This window comes from Mirounga angustirostris, unplaced genomic scaffold (genome assembly GCF_029215605.1).
Source record: "Mirounga angustirostris isolate CCGP_5_RB_7025 unplaced genomic scaffold, mMirAng1.0.hap1 SCAF_8, whole genome shotgun sequence".
Classification (NCBI taxonomy): domain Eukaryota; kingdom Metazoa; phylum Chordata; class Mammalia; order Carnivora; family Phocidae; genus Mirounga; species Mirounga angustirostris.
Window position 1 is genome coordinate 80,068,399 of NW_026991716.1, and position 18,265 is coordinate 80,086,663.

The 18,265-nt window shown below is 35.4% G+C and overlaps 1 protein-coding gene across 1 annotated transcript in view; it reads right to left on the reverse strand.

The window, feature by feature from the left end:
- Nucleotides 1–18,265, reverse strand: part of EPHA7 (EPH receptor A7) — a 165,644-nt gene that overhangs the window by 31,483 nt on the left and 115,896 nt on the right. The gene's annotated exons all lie outside the window — the stretch shown is intronic.

Genomic DNA, 18,265 nt, shown 5'->3' on the forward strand with positions numbered 1-18,265 from the left:
CTATGTAACCTAGGTTTCAAGCTTTGATAGAAGCAATTCAAGCTATAATTTTGCTCTTTCTATATAGATAATAATATGCTTAGAGTCCTTTCATTCTCATTAGTGGCATATATTCTTTTTGGTAGCTAAGACTGTGGAATGTAGCAAACTAATTTGCTCTGTCTAATTTGCTCGGTGATGATTAACTAGTTGTCTTCTCTGTCTAAATGAGTAGCTGCACTGGCTTGGCTGAATTTCAGTGGGGTCATTATGTTTCATGTATCATGCTCTATCTCATTCTGTAAAATATTTTCAGGCTGTTAATTTAATTTTCAGATGTCCAAAATTGTTAATAATCCTGCTGACAGAAAAGCAATTATATGGGGCCAAAGCTGTTTAAGCAAGCTTCTGATGTTTATCCCTTTGACTTTATTTTGTTACTTCTACTTCTTAATATTTGCTCATATCAATGTCTAGGAAAAACATTTTTCACTTCTTTCTGGCGTGGCGATTTTGAGGGAAGGACATGGAAGATGCATGATTCCCATTTCCTCTCAGATTACTAACAGAAGCGTAACTAGGGCAGATTAAGTGGAACAACTTTCCCTTTAGGGGGATTGCAGCTGAAGTACTCAGCAGACTGTGTTTACAGACTAAATGCGTTTCTGATATGTTTCCAATGAAACAAATTTCTAATAAGAAATCCTATTTTTGCCATGACTTTTAAAACCTGAATCTATGCAGCGGAGAAGCATTTGTTTCTAAAGTGATTTGTCTCTCCATCCAGAACATGCTTAGCATATTTCAGTCGCCTGAGATGTTCAAGAGGCTGTGTCCTCAAGCCATAGCCTGGGGAAACAGAAACCCCAACGAATTTTGAGGTGAGCTTCTATTTAGCAAATAATTTCCAGTAGTCTAATTTGCTTAAAATCATTCAGAAAAATCTGTATTTAAACTTTAGTAAAAAAATAGAATGCAGCACAGATAAGAATACTGCAGTAGCTAATACACTGAATTACTCAGTGAGGCTGCTGGTCTCTGATCAGGGTTTATGATATGTGTGCCATTTGGAAATACATTTGCTGGAAACAGGTAGAGAGCTAGGAGGTGCCAGCTAGGTCTCTTTCAAACAACACACCTAGCTTAATGTGATTTTCAGTGTAAAGCAAACTATACGACACTTTGCTTAGTCTTTATCCTAAAAAGTAAGGTGAAGAGACACTGAATTCTCCAGGGTATGGAGGAGACGTGGGGTATAGATGTACCTCATTTAGTTCCTGACACGTCGCAGCAAAATCTAAGTATAGAACGAGATTTGATTTCTGCAAGTTACACACTAAAATTATATTCATTATTTCATCCTGGAAAAGAACTTTTACCAATAAAATTATGGTAATTTGGGGGTTGGGGGAAAAAGATGTCAAAAAATACATTTGTAATATATGGTATTTTAAAACCCATATCACACCACTAATAGTGACTTTTCCCTCTTTTGTACAAGGAGCCACATCTATAAATGACTATACTCCTGATTTTCTGGATATATCCTTTTTAAAAATGCGTCCCCTGCTGATACAATATAGAGTCACACATTTAAGAGGGTCAGAGCTAGAAGTACTAACACATCGCCTTTGAGAATAGGCAAAATGCAAGATAGGAAATATCTTTGTCTTATGTCCTTCAAATGCAACATTTTGGTACAGGAGAATTGATAATATTTTCCCTTGAGTTTCAATATCTTTGGCATAAGGATCTATACCTTATAAACAAAAACATCTCTAAGCAAGTGGATTCTAACAGAGTCATTATTTTCAGATAAACTTCTATGTAAAAGTAAAATTGAAGTGGCATAAGGTTCTTTAATCTTAAGACATAATGATTTCTATGCTTAATATAGTTGATTTAAATTAATCATATTGTAACAATTTCACCAATACACTCACTGTTACACCAAAATACCCAATTAACTACAATCTGAAGTTAATTTTGAAAAGAAATGTCTACAAGTAAATTATATACATACTTAAAACCCAATTAGGTGTTGTGATATTTAAATTATAATTTTTGTAATTAGAAAAGTCATACAAAATCTACTGTAATGGGAATTGATGTGAAGCTAATAAATAGTAACCAACAATAATAAATTTCCTAAATTGGAAAATGCAGGAAAACAAATACCACATAGAGAGGAGCTTTTAAATATAAAATTTTAAAGGTTTTTTTTTTTTTTTTTTTTTTAAAGATTTTATTTGACAGAGACACAGTGAGAGAGGAAACATAAGCAAGGGGAGTAGGAGAGGGAGAAGCAGGCTTCCCACTGAGCAGGGAGCCCGACTCGGGGCTCGATCCCAAGACCCTGGAATCATGACCTGAGCCGAAGGCAGATGCTTAACAACTGAGCCACACCGGTGCCCCTTTAATAGGTTCCTAACAAATGATTAACAGATTCATTTCTCACCTAAGTTTCTAGCGATATTCAAATACAAGAATTAATTTCAACAGAAGAAACACATGGACGATTCTCACGACTTATCGGGGACATATACAGAGTCTCTGCAATTGACAGTGAAAGACAATCTTAGAAAATTCAGAAAATGGTCTGTGGTTCAAGTGGAAAATCTTAACAGCATAAGAACAAAGTTGATGAAATTGATGCAAAAGGAAATCAGAAATCTAATAACAGACCAAAAGGTAAAATCTGTAGGCTGCGATTATTAGTAAAAGGCTTTGGATTTAAAAATAATCAGTAAGAATGGTGGGTTTATGTACAGACTTGAACCAATCAACAATTTACAGATTTTGAGCTTCAAGCACTGGTGTAAGATTTTTGATCTTAATCAATTTCTTTTTTTTTTTTTAAGATTTTATTTATTTGACAGAGAGAGACGAAGCGAGAGAGGGAACACAAGCAGGGGAGTGGGAGAGGAAGAAGCAGGCTTCCCGCTGAGCAGGGAGCCCGCTGTGGGACTGGATCCCAGGACTCTGGGATCATGACCTGAGCCGAAGGCAGACGCTTAACGACTGAGCCACCCAGGCGCCCCTTCATCAATTTCTAATTAAAATCCAAGTATAGCAGATATATTTAAATTACAAGATGGAAAATATTCATAAATCTCCATTTTTTTCCCACTAAAATATTAAATTTACCTACAGGTATGGAAAAATTTCCCAGCATGAAGTGGAGGGAAAAGACAATTTAAAAACACTGCATTATTAGGTGAATGGCCCTCTAAAGATGTCCATAGTCTAATTTCTGGAACATGTGAATATGCAACATTACATGGCAAAAGGGACACTGCAGATATAATTAAGGTTATAGACTTTACAATAAAGATATTATCCTGGATCTTTGCCAGTGGGCCCAATCTAATCATGTCAGCCCTTAGGAGCAGAGAAATTTCTCCAGCCAGGGTCAGAGAAATGCTATAGAAGGAGCCAGGGAGATCTGAAACATGAGAGGAAATCAACCTGCCATTGCTGGAGGGGCCACATGGGATACATGAGAAGATATAGGGCTTTTAGGATCGTAGATTTTAGGATCAGAGACTGGCCCTGGTTGACAGAGGAAGGGAAGTGGAGGCCACAGTTCTGCAAGTACAAAAGCCCCAAATTCTGACAACATGAATGGACTTGGACATGCTTCCCCAGAGCCTCGAGATAAGAGGCCAGCCCCACTGCACTCAGACTTCTGACCCATAGAACTCGAAGATAATAAATGGGTGTTGCTTTAAGGTTTTTGTGGTAGTTTTTTTTATGGTAGCAAGAGAAAGTTAATACACATAGTAAAAAAACAAAAAACAAAAAACAAAAATAGACTTACTGGCATTTTAATGAAGTCTATGAAAAAAATAGATAAAATAGGATAGTTTAATAGTGTGATCCGTCAGACTTTACGTTGAAATAGCATGGAGTCAAGGAATTTTGATCTTAATTAGGACTCAGAATGCAATATCTTATAGGAAAAAAATCTCCAATACACATTTGGAAGAAAGATGTGCGTGTGTGTTTGTAATAGAACTTCAATGAAGCTCATGAATTTGATTTTGGATTTAAAAAGTAATTTATTTATACTAGTCATTATTTTTGCTACAGTTAAGTGTTCTCACTGAATTTCAATAAAGAATGGTGAGTGAAAAAATAGTATTTGTATTTCTAAACAATACAATGAGGTAAGATGAGTCAACAAGCATGAAATGACCTTTCATCATGCATTTCAAATTGTTAAATCTATTGACAGTTGTTAGATTTCCATTAAGTAAATACAAAAAGTAAAAATGAAATTTTTAGAACATAGTTAAATGCAAATCTGACAATAATAGAATAATAGTCTTTACTTAATGCTTTATTTGCTATCCAGTACAGAATTCATTTTTTTTAAAGATTTTATTTATTTATGTGAGAGGGAGAGAGAGACAGAGGGAGAGAACAAGCAGGCAGAGTTGCAGGCAGAGGGAGAGGGAGAAGCAGGCTTCCTGCTGAGCAGGGAGCTCGATGTGGGGCTTGATCCCAGGACCCTGGGATCATGACCTGAGCCGAAGGCAGACACTTAACCAACTGAGCCACCCAGGCATCCCTGGAATGCATTTTTAACAATCCGTGAAATAACAAATATGTGTATTCTTAGGAGCTTAGCATTTTATAATGCAACTTTTAGCTTTCTTACTCTTCCCCACAGATGTTTCATTTTTACACTACAGGACAAATGTATAAAAATATATAGAAATTTACTTCAAGAACAAACACTAGGCCATAAGTAGACATGATCCAGTTGGGTATCATGTAACTTATCAATTTCATTTTTAGGGTATGTTAGAATACATAAAAATTCTAACATGTGAGGCACCTGGGTGGCTCAGTCGGTTAAGCATCCGACTCTTGGTTTTGGCTCAGATCATGATCTCAGGGTCCTGAAATTGAGTGCCCCTGTGGGGCTCCACGCTCAGTGGGGTGTCCACTTTAGGATGTTCTCCCTCTGCCCCTCCCCTCACTCATGCTTGTGCTCTATCTCTAATAAATAAATAAATCTTTTAAAAAAGTTCTAACACGTGATTTCACTAACTTTAACTTGCTAGGTATGAAAAAAACAGGGTTACTAATAACATTATGAGCAATAAATACAAAATTTTATATGAAAGAAAAAGTGCAGGGACTAAGGGCAATTGAGTCTGCAGCAATTATGAACAATTCATTTGCAACAGATATCTGTCAAATTATTTTTGGTTGGATAGAAGCATGATCTGTGCCTAAAACAGACAAGTCTCATTCTGTAAGTAGTTGAAAAAAATCAGTGGAAAAAGAATTGATCTTTTTCAAAATTAAACTACATACTTTGCATTGCTACCTATTTAACACACCCATTAGGATGATGATGTTTTACTCAAAATGTAAGATATACAATATAATAAAATATATCACAGAAGAGATTTCTAAATAAATTTAAAAACAATTATTAAAAAGACAACTTCAGTAAGAGCTAAAAATAAGATCTGAAAGTTCTCTGAAAAAGTGAATATGATGTTGAACCTAACAGCGCAGGAAAAGAAAGCACCCTGGATTGTAATCCAAGTCAAGTATATATGTAAATCATGTCAATACATTTCCAGTAGAGTGATAAAATACATGACCGGAACAACAAAAGTCACTTCTCCACTCTTTGAATAACTAAGAATGGCTTTTTTCTTTAAAGCAATAGTCACAACATCTTTGTAAAAATGATCTGACAAAACATTTTGCTGAGAATAAAATTTTCTTCTTTGTTATCATCTGATGATTAAGAACCAATTGTTTGCATGTTTAATTAATTACCATAGGAGTTAGCACTTCCTGGCAGAATCTCTATGTAAAATGCCATAAGGGCAAGGAGGTAAGGGTTGTGGAGAAAGCTACTGTGGCTATTGGTCCTAAACATATATTGGAACTCCTGCTAACTTCCAAAATGTTAACTGATGAGCCATTAATTTGTAATTTTCATATAATTACAATGTAATTGTAATTCTCAATGTAAATAAAATGAAATATTATATAACCAGGAGGTATAAAATAGGCAGCTTCCCAAAACTAGCTATACTATTCAAGCCAGTCATACCTACAAAGGAGTAACTAAATGATCACCTAATACAACAATTCAGAGAGGTTAAGGGACCCTTGATATTAAGTCATACATTTCATCTATCTTTTTAATCAATAGGTTATGCTATTTTTTACTACAGATCTTCCCTCAACTTATGATGGGGTTATGACCAGATAAACCCATCTAAATTGAAAATATTCTAAGTTGAAAATGCATTAAATTCATCTAACCTACCAAACATCATAGCTTAGCCTAGGCCACCTTAAACATGCTCAGAACACTTAGATTAGACTACACTTGAGCAAAATCATCTAACACAAAGCCTATTCTATAATAAGGTACTGAGTATCTCATCTAATTTATTTAATACTGTACTGAAAGTGAAAAACACAATGGTTGTAAGCGTATCAGCTGTTCACCCTTGGATTGTGTGGCTGAATGGGAGCTGCAGCTCAGGGCTGCTGAGCAGTATCACAAGAGAGGATCATACCACATATCACTAGCCCAGGAACAGATCAAAATTCAGAATTCGAAGTACTGTTTCTAGTAAATATGTATCACAGTTGCGCCCTTGTAAAGTTAAAAAATTGTAAGTCGAACCCATTGCAAATTGGGGACCACGTTCTATTTAACATATATGTGTTTGGCATTTATTACATGCGGGGCACTGTGGCATTTCTATAAATCCTTACAGTTGGCAATATTCATATATATAATCTTCTTTATATAATAATATATATGTATATGATCTTTTTGCTTCTGTACTACAGCCCTTTGAAGTAGGTACTGTTCCATTTTATTGGTGAAGAAGCTCAGGGTTACAGAAATTAAGTGGCATCTGCTCAGGGGGCAGATTTTAGATTGAATCCCATGTTTTTAAGTTCTACTTCCCATCTGTTTTCAACTACAGCATGATAATTCCAGGCGAGAGCAGACACTAGAAGGAGGAAAGCTGATTCATTCATTTAACATTTGTTAAGAATTCCCGATGTGCCATAATGATGAAGAGACCCTGAGGGATCTCCTCAATACAATAGTCCTAGAACCTGCAGATACCAGAAGAGGTCAAACTGAGTAGAGATTTTTTTTAATTACTTTTTTTTCAAAAGGGCAAATTCATGTATATGCTACAAAATTCAAAAGGTGTAAGACTCCCTCCTCGTCTGGTCTCATGTCACAAAGTTACCCTTCTCTAAAGCAACCACTCTTAGCAGTTTCTTTGAAATCTTTCCAGAAATAGTCTAGGTGTGTACAAGTATATGCATTTTTTACACGAATGGCATTATTCTCATAGCACAGTTCAAACCCTTGATGTTTTCTCTTATACTTCATTTAAAAAATTGCATTATTAAACACATGCGGATCTGCATAGCTCTTTCATCAGCTGTGTTTATTATACTATGATGTACTTGACCAGGCCTTTATCAGTAAGCATGGGCCTTTCCCATTTTCTTCTCTTGTATATTATGACACAATGAAACTGCTGGTAAAACAGTATTTAATATGAATCTTCTAAGGAGAATATAATATTTCAGAGCAGTATAGTGCTTGCCAGTGAAAAAAGGTGGGTGAAGTTATTTGGACTGAATAGGCAAAATGTGGCCATTGTTAAAACTCATTTAGAGTCATTGCTTCATAAAAGGAAATGAGTAATAAATAAATTTATTATCACTTAAATGTTTAAGACGGTACCACTCTAAGTGCAGACTGGCTACTCCAAGTGCAGCTGCAAGTCAGTGGCCTATGTGGAGGTGAGGAATTTGTGTCAAATATACATCTATGGCAGCAAGTACTTTTTTGTTATTGCTCAGCTGACATCTTTTACTTAGCAAAACTTTCCTGATGAAAGAAGCATTTCTTTTTCTTTGCAGGCTCCTTGGTGATTTTCTTTCTGGGGCAAGCCACTTATCATATATTAGCATTCTGAGTAGCAGTGTCTTTTAAAAGTATTCTAGCATTAGTCTTAAGTATCCTTCACTGTTACACTAAAATGCCCAGAAGGTAAGATCACTCTAACAACATTGTTATTGATTTCTGATGAGAGTTTCATTCATTTATAAATTCAACATAAAATTTTTCATGACTTCATATAGTATAAACAAATAATTGAATGGGCCACAAAGATGATGAGGCCAAAGTTGTCACTTTCAAGGAGATTTAAATGTAGAAAATGAGTTAAAATGTGAATATGTACATTTTGAATGCACAAGTAAATATAATAGCCTAGATGAGATGTGAACCAAGTGCCAGTAAATTCTTGGGAGGCAGTTAAGAGCAAGCCACACAAAACTTTCTCTGTTTCAAAAAAAAAAAAAAATCATTTCTAATTCACTACTTGGTATAACTACATATTAAACTAATTATCAAGAATGTTGCCGTCAAGTCTATAATCTGCAAGAGATAACTTTATATTAACTAAATAACAACAGAGCCAGATTCAAGACTGAGCCTGTGATTTCTCTCTAGTGGCCTCCACCAATAAGTCACAACTTATTGAATCATTCTGCTTCAGCTAATACAGAATTATTACTCTTTTTCCCTAAAATACTATTTCCCTGTTGACAGTACTACACAATGGAACATTTAGTTATTTTGTAGTTTTTGAAAATCTCCCCTGCTACTCTGATGTTCCTTGGAGGCAGGAAACTTAGAGAAGCAGTAGAGTATAGGAGTGTAGGGCATGGCCCCCGTGCACTAGTCTACTGAATTTGTTCACAGGTTCCATTGTTTATTTGCAAATTGTGCAACCTTGAGCAAGGAACTGAACCCCCCTGTGCCTCAGCTTTCTCAGCTTTCAAATAGCTATAATTAGATTGCATACTTCAAAAATGGAATTGTTCTAGAAATTTCGTATACAGATACATACTAAATACTTAAGACCATTCCTGGCACATGCTAAGAACTCAAAACAAAATATTATGTATTATTATCCTATACTTTTTTGTCTGTATTGGATTTATGGATGCCTGGGACTCATTTCAGAATACTCTAAGGTCAGAGTCAGGCATCAGTATTTTTCAAAGGCTTCTCAGATGAAGCTAATGTACAGCTGAGTTTGAGAACAATTCTTTTGCAGCTTTGGGAGGAACATAAATTGTCATTTCAAGGTGGGGTTCCAGTGCTCTCCATAATAAATGCTGACAACAGTTACATTTTTAAAAATTATCTTGAGAATTTTTATTCAATCTCTAAAATTTAGAAATGACCAATTTCTATAATTTATACTATTTTATATGTACCAGCTAGACAGAAAGACATTAATGTTAAGTCATTTGGAAGGGATATATCCTTAAAAAAATGAAATAACTATCAAACCAGGAAAGAGACCAACAATAAGCATTTTTTAAAAAATATTGTAATACATATTGAATTGAGAGCAAAATACAGGTGAAGCAAACCTCTTCTCTATTTTGGGTGGTAAGAAAGCAAATATTTTGAAGGATAGTTTTTAAAAACCACCATCACACGTTCTATCAGGTAATCTGGCTCCATCTCTAATTTTCCAGGAATCCATAGATAGCTAAAGACTATGTTGTTATTTATTTATTTATTTATTTATTTATTTATTTATTTATTTATTTATTTAATTTATCAGACATTCAAATAATCACTTTATTTACATACTTAGTGTCATACTTATATGTGATATTTACTTTACAATAGCTATGCAAAGTGCATATTATTTTCCCATTTTGTAGTTGAGGAAGTTGAGGCTTGGACAGTTTAAACAAATTCCCTAGGATGCCATAGTAAGTAGCAGAATTAAGATTCAAAATCAGTCTATTCTGGTTTAGGAAAATATGTTGCTCTCACATTACAGTGCACAGCTTTTATTCATCTTTTTCTTTATCTACACTGAAATTCTTTCCCTGTCTAAATTCTTTCTATTTACATCTGCCTCAAACATGTAAATATTTACTTCTCCAAATCCAAATTAACTTATTTTTCTGTCAACATCTTAAAGACTACGTTATTTATAAGGCCAACAATGTGACTACGGCCCACAACCAGACCTTTTTTAATAATTAAAATGAACCCTTAAATAGAATAAGAGATATGTGTGGGTGTATAAATATATATACACACACACATTTGTTAATGACCAAAACCTCCCTTACATGTCATCAAAATAACATTTTCAGTTGTGTACATTTTCATTGGTCTTAGAACATGTTTTATTATAAATGAAGAGAGAATTGTGTTGTATTTCAATCACAACAATATTGTAATACCAGTTGACAATTTTTGAAACGTTAATTTAGTCCAAATGCTTATGTTGTGAATATCTTTAATTATAATATTCATAACTATCTACATTCTTTATAACATGAATATCTTATTAATTGATTTTAAATAGACTGTTTAAATTATTTTATTTGATTTTTGTATTTGATTACTCTATATTGCCTTACAATATGTACATGACTATAACCCCTTATTTAGATAAGTTTAATTTATACACTATTACATATATCATGAAATCACATGAATATTCTTAAGTTATGTAATAATATATACTAATATTTTATACACATTTACATAGGTGTAAATTTGTGGCTAAGCAAGCTCATTAATTCCTCCCCTAAATATCTACACGATGTTTAAAATATTGTTCAGTATATCATAACAATATTCTGGAAATACACAGATTATTTTTCAGAAGTAATGCATGTATTTAAACATGTAGGTTGTTTACAAAGAGGAACATTGTCAATAAGAAGAATGTTAAAGAAAGAGGAGACATGAGTTTTGCCTTAAAGCAGTGTGTTTGTTATATACTTTCAGAAAACACCGTATTTTCCATTAGAATAAAACTTGCATTCCTGACTGCCACGGTGTGCTTGCTATGTGACTCCACTGCATTCAGAGCTCATTAGTTCCTCCCCCAAATCCTCTTCCAGGATACCACTATTTTTCATTATTGTAAAATCAATACAATGTATTGCTACCAAAATCTTTAAAAAATTAATAAAAGAGAATAACAATTGAGTGTTCATTGCATATGATGATCGTTTCATAAAAATGTTTCACATGCGAGTGTTTGTATGTATGTATGAATGTACCAAAGTAAAGATATACAGTATGCCTCTGTGAATTACTATTAATAAATATATTAAACTTATTTTGAAAGCCACTTCATTATATGATACATAATTGAGGGTGAATCCACTTATAGAATGATATACATGTATTTAAAGTCATACAATACAAAACCTAAGGCAGCAAATATAAGATTGACAGTTCCATATTATGCCATTCTTTTACTCTATCTCAATGTTTTTGATAATGATTGAAGAGAATGATCAATTCCATTATACTCTGGCTGCTATCGATTTCATACTTTTTTACTTTTTTCTTTTTATTCTCTCTCTTCTGTATCTTCTACTCTGGTATGAATCGTTTTTGACTCTATTTTTCTCTAGGCTTAAAATTCGTATGTATCCAAACCATCCTACTTTCTAAAATATTATCTAACCATTTTATTTTTTGCAAAAGTTGTTCCCCATTTGTGGTTTTGTTCATTTTATTTATTTATATTTACATTTTTCCCCCATATCATCACTCTGGTGGTGTTACTCACAATTAATTTTGATTTTAATTTTAATCCCATTCTATTATAAGTTGAATTATTCAAGAAGGAAAGAAAGAAGGAAAGGGAAAGGAAGGAAGAAGCTCAGGATAAGGAAGAGGAGAAGATGGGGCGCCTGAGTGGCTCAGTCGGTTAAGCGACTGCCTTCGGCTCAGGTCATGATCCTGGAGTCCCGGGATCGAGTCCCGCATTGGGCTCCCTGCTCGGCGGGGAGTCTGCTTCTCCTTCTGACCCTCCCCCCTCTCATGTGCTCTCTCTCTCTCTCATTCTGTCTCAAATAAATAAATAAAATCTTTAAAAAAAAAAAAAAGGAAGAGGAGAAGAAAAAGAATAAACCTGAAGTATCTCAAAATTCACTGAAACTACTTCATTTAAATTGTGTTAAGTGTAAAATGTTATCATCTCAATTTCTCTAGGTATTCTGAACAAATTTTCTCTCCAATGTGCATAAATTTAACAAATTCATATTGCTTGATAATAAGTTCTCAATACCAGTTGTGATTTATTAGTTGACTTCAGGAATTTATTATAACTGAAGCACTTCGTTTAATGGAATCTGCTAACTACATTTCAACTAGCATTGCAGCTTGTATTTTCAAGTCGCTGTTTCACAGTGTATAAGCTACTGCCTAGGAAGTTAGGCATAAATGAAAACTTCATTAAATTCCCTAAACCTGTATGATGCCGATGGTGCAATGTGGCATTAATTTACTAAATAATATTTTAGTTTCAAGAGAAAATTAATGGAGTTTAGTGGCCAATTTATACCGAAGGAGTCACTTCTATGCACTGGGAAAATCTAGCTTATAATGAATAGTTCTATGCAGGGAGAGTTACAGATTCATGAATGTTTGGTTCCAAAAGTTAATTTGAGGTTTAGATGTTTGCAATTTGGACTTCATTTTTCATAGATACAATATTATACATAGCATTTTGGCTGCCAAGTTAGCACACAAACACGTATTTGACCCCAAATACTGTACACTGGTTCAGAAAAGGAGTTAAACAATCCAGTTTTAATACTAGGAGCTAGTATTAAACAGAAAAACCAATAAAATGATTACAATGTGTTTGTAATTACTACTGAACAAGGCGCTCCATACGAGAATCAAGATCTTCCCAAATCCTCCTAAAATTCTGAGGTCTCTTAGCCAGAGATAGAGACTGATCAACTTCTGCTTGCCTTCTGCTTCTCTCCTCCTCTTGCCACCTACGGAGTTTTTACTTTATTCCTACACAGTATCCAGCCACCAAGAAATAACCATGTCAGTAACTAACTAGAACATAAATACAATTACGTAAACATCTTCACTTTTACCTTTTATCAGTTAGAGCAGGGGGTCAGTGGCCATGAGCCAAATCTGGCTAGTCAACTGTTTTTACAAATAAATAATTGGAACATAGATGCATCTATCTGTTTATACATAGTCTCTGGCTGTTCTTGTGCTAAAATATCAAAGATGAGGAATTGCAACAGAGAAAATATGGCCTGTAAAATGTAAAATACTTATTATCTATCCAGGACTTTTCAGAAAATGTTTGTGTACCCCTGACTTGGAGTCTGTTTGGCTGCAAGTAGGAAAAAAAAAAAATGTATTCTGCAGATGGGCAGTTTGCAGTATTTTGTTCAGTGGCTGCAGAATTTAAAGATGATACTTGTGTCCTTTCCCTCATGGCTGCAATAGGACGCTGTTGCTGTTCCTACAGCTCTCACATCCACAGTGCTGGCACACAATAAAAAGGCAATGTGGAATGCTCATGATCTAAATAAGGAAAGCCAAACTTCCCCAGCAAGCTCTAGCAACCTTCTGTTTATGTCTCATTCATCCCATTCCCTAGACTGGAAATGGATTTTTTTTTTAGAATTTAAGCTGGTTGTCCTGCTGCCCTAAAACATAACAATAATGAAAAGAAAGAAGTTGATTTTAAAGAGGAAAGTGCAGTGTCTGCCACCCTCATCTTCCCCATAGCAGAGGAGCGGGAGATAATTCCCTTGATTCCCACCCCTCTCCCAACCTCCTCAATGAATGTCTCTTCTGACCATAGAACAGTAAGGACAAAAGGAAGTCATTCAGATTCCTAAACGAAGGGACTAGCTCACGTAAATTTGTGTAACGAGTAAAGTTATGTAAACGAGGACTTGGCGAGATATTTATGACACCACTAGGTTTTTATCCGTCACAGAGAAGAGTGAGGTGGGAAATTGTTTGGCTGCATCAGGGAGTGATTTTCACGTAAGGTTTTTCCCTGTAGATAAGAGAGTTGTAGGAAACAGGAGCAGGGCAACAGCAGGTCTGAAAAGGTTGTATCAGGTGATTTAAACATTTACTAGACGGCATGAATATTTATGTTAGCTAACATAAATACAGAACTTTTTATAAGAACATCTTTCAATGACATTATTTCATTTAACCATTTTAAACTTGAGAAATTCCTATGTGAAAAAGAGGGGCTCACATTTACTCATAGTACTAGCAAGGAACCGCCATCCATATTTTAGGCGTTTAGTATGCTAAGTAAATGAATAAATTTATTATGCTACAAATGACCCACTCTTTTTTATATAACCAACCTCTTCCTCACATGAGATTTTTCCTGGCAGATTTTACATCAACTCAACTTTCTCCCATGAAGATAAAATTATTTCTCAAGCTTACGTTCCCTTTCCTCAGCAGATGGAAGAGAGACTTCGCCCCATTACACACAAATATGTCAAAAAAAGTTGTCTAGGTTCTCTTTCTCCATTTCTTCAACTTCCATTCATGCACCAGCCTTCTCCAGTCTCGTTTCAGTCCACCTCATTCTATCCAGTGAGCTGCCTGCCAATAAGGCCACCAATGCCCTCATCTATCCACACTACAGTACTGTTCTCAGTCCTCATCTTTCTTGGATTCTTGGTAACAATAATATTATTAATCTTTCTCTCCTTTTCTCCTCAGCTTCCATGACATACTCCTCTAGCTTTTCTGTGTGGCTAATTCTTCTATTTTTCTTTTGTAAGCCTCTTCTCCTCAAAAAAAGTCAAATTTCCTCAAGGTTGCATAAGATGAAGCTCATTTTCATTAATCATTAAGGAAATGCAAATTAGGACCACATTAAGATATCACTTGATACCCACGAGAATGGCTACAATCAAAAGGTGGATGATAACAAGTGTTGATAAGGATGTGGAAAAACTAACTCTTATACATTGTTGGTGGAAATGTAAAATGGAGCAGCTACTTTGGAAAAGCAGTTTGGTAATTTTTAAAGAGTTAAATATAAAGTTACCATATGGCCCAGTAATTCCACTCTTATCTGTCTACTCAGGAGAAAACAAAGGTGTACATGAATTCTTAAACCTGACTGTCCACAACAGCATTATTCATATAGCAAAAAAAAATGGAAACAACCTAAAGGTCCATCAACTGATGAACAGATAAAATAGAATATATACAAGGGAATGGTATTAATCTGTAAAAATGAATGGTCCTGCCAAATGGGACAACATGGATGAACCGCAAAAAACATTATGCTAATGAAAAATTCCAGATGTGTAAGACCCACATTGTATGATTCTATTACATGAAATGTTTAGAAAGATGATCTTATATAGACACAAAATAGATTAGTATTTGGCTGGGTCTACAGGGTAGGAATGAAGAGTGACTATAAATGGGCATGGTGGCTCTTACTGGGAGTAACAGAAATGTTTTATGGATTATGGTGATGGTTACACACCTCTGTAAATTTACTAAAAATCACTGAATTATACAGTTGAAGCATGTGAATTTTATTGTATGCAAATTTTATCTAATGAAAGCTGTTAAAAATTGGCTTTTCATGACTTCTAGAATAAGAACCAAACTTCTTCTTTTTTTTTTTTTTTTTAAGATTTTATTTATTTATTTGAGAGACAGAATGAGAGAGAGCACATGAGAGGGGGGAGGGTCAGAGGGAGAAGCAGACTCCCTGCCGAGCAGGGAGCCCGATGCGGGACTCGATCCAGGGACTCCAGGATCATGACCTGAGCCGAAGGCAGTCGCTTAACCAACTGAGCCACCCAGGCGCCCTGACCTTAACACTTCTTAGTAACATTATTATAACCTTTTAAAACATACCTTGATATGTTATTTTGATACTTTGAAGTGCTTTTAATAAATCCCAATTAAGGGTCACAATGTTGGGTACCGTAAGCTGTGTGACTCTGGACACATTTCATTTCCATTATGACTCAGTTTTCTCATCTCTCAAATGGAGATAATATTGAGCTTTAAGATAATATTGAGTTGCTGAAAGCATAAAATGAGAAAAGATGGGAAGTGCTTGACATATCTAAGTATAGAGTAGATGGTAGCTGCCGTAATACTCGTATAGCATCCAAGGTCTGTCATGGCTGGCCTCTGTTTACTCCTCCAGCATCATTACCCATCATTTCCTTCTCATACCTATATGTCAGGATTGCAAAACGACTCCTAGTTTCTTTAAAAGGAAAATCTCTCTCTCTCTCTTTTGAACAGTTCCTGCTATTTCATTCCTCCATAGTTATGGCTGCCTGATTTCCTCTACATGGAAATCCTTATATGCTAGCCTGCTGGCAACCTCCTGCTCACAACTTCAAGACAACCAAAGGCTCAGCTTCTCAGTACTTGGTGTATACTTCACCTAGGGTAATGACCTGTTCATATGCCTTCCTCCCTTACAGAATATGAGCTCCCCTGGGGTAGGGACATCCCTGACACTGTAGAGTACCAGACAAAAAGGACACACTTCATACATGTTTGTGGAAAAAACTGAAAGTTTTTTTTCACATTTGGACAAGTAATGCATCTACTTAAAGAAGCTCTAAATCAATTTGTCATGTGACTACAACAATATTCACATCTCTATTTTCAATGCTGCCTGCTATTGTTGATATCACCTGAGCATTTTAAATATCTATGTCTAGACTGAACATACTCATTAGATAACAATAGCAGATATACTTGCTATTGAAAACTGCCACTTTAAGAAAAGGCAGGGGAAAAAATGCAGGACTCTTGTTTGTACTGAAAGGTTTTTCTTTGTTCTTCAGTTAAGTTGCCAAATGACAAAGCTGACCCTGATACAGGGTTATGGAGTACCACTGTATTATGCTATAAATGCCTATTGCTTTAGATCAATATCCCAGAAATTCCCCGCTGTGTTTACAAGCCCAGCATACTAAAGTGGGCATAAATAAATCATTTATTTTACACTAACAATAATCTCCAGAGAAGTAACAACTTCCTCAGACAAACTTTCATTCTGTAGTATAAAACTAACGGAATGCTTACAACTTCTGTAAACGCTAGGTAGATAGGCAAACAGCCCATGGAACTCCAGGTGCAGAAGCGGTAAATAGTGTAGAGGTATTGAAGTCAAATCTATGCTCTTGCCAATGCTCCATTTCTAATCGTCTGCTCCCATTTTAGGATATATATCAGCTCTTTACAATTTGCTGATCTATGGGAACAAAGAGAGTGATGAAGATGTTACCCTTTTGGTTAGAATTATTTGTAAGTCATACAGGTGAAAGGAATAATTCTGGATCTTGCAAAACTGCAAAGGAATGATAAATTGTTTTTTCCTAATAAGTTGGAGATTATTAAAAATATTGATAAACTAGACACACTTAAGAATTAAATTACTGAAAAACAATATGTAGAAAATACTATGCAAAGCCATACATGATGCACACACAATGACTTTTGTTATTCATAATTTAGTTTGTAAAATATTTGATCTGTTTTTAAATTTATTTGCACATACGGTTATTTTTTTATTTAAAACAATCAAAATTTTGGCGTAACTTAAGAAGGATTTTTCAGAATACTTTGATATTTCGTTATCAAGAGATTATTAATACATGCTGAAATATTTTCTTGTTTTAAAATATACATGTCTCACAATGTGAGATACACTTCAAAAAGAAAAAAAAATTAAATAAGTCATTTAGGGGATTACGAATCCCCTAATTAGTAATTTGAGGCCGTCTTAAAATGGGAAAGTGATCTGGATAGTAAAGTCCACCTTCCAAATGGCAGCCCTATTCCTGCTGTCCTCTTAGCTAATAAATGTGACCAAAAAAAAAGGATGGTGGCCAGAATCCTCCCCAGATGGACCAATTCTGCAAAGAACATGGTTTCAGTGGGTGGTTTGAAACCTCTGCAAAGGATAACGTGAACATCGATGAAGCAGCCCGGTTCCTCGTGGAGAATATTCTCGCAAACCAACAAAGCTTTCCAAACGAAGAAAACGACGTGGACAAAGTTAAACTGGATCAGGAGACCTTGACCGCAGAGAGCAAAGTCCCAGTGTTGCTGACATGGCTTCAGCTTCTGTCCCGCGTGCAGAATGCAGCCTGCCTGGGCGGGAGCCAGTCCTGAGGACGGATAAGGTGGCGGGTGTGCTGTTCTGCGAGTGCTCCCGGGGCTGCACTTTAAATGAATGCTCTGGTTTTTCTTCGGGTTGGATGAATCTTTCTCCCTGTTCGGAACGACAGCAATGGCCCCCCCGGGAGCCTGCGCCCACACGGGGGTTTTCCGGTGGTCGCCATGAGTTCAGGATAATGTTTACATCCTCTGTAACATCTTTTTAAATGATGCCCCCCCCCCCCCCTTACCAGC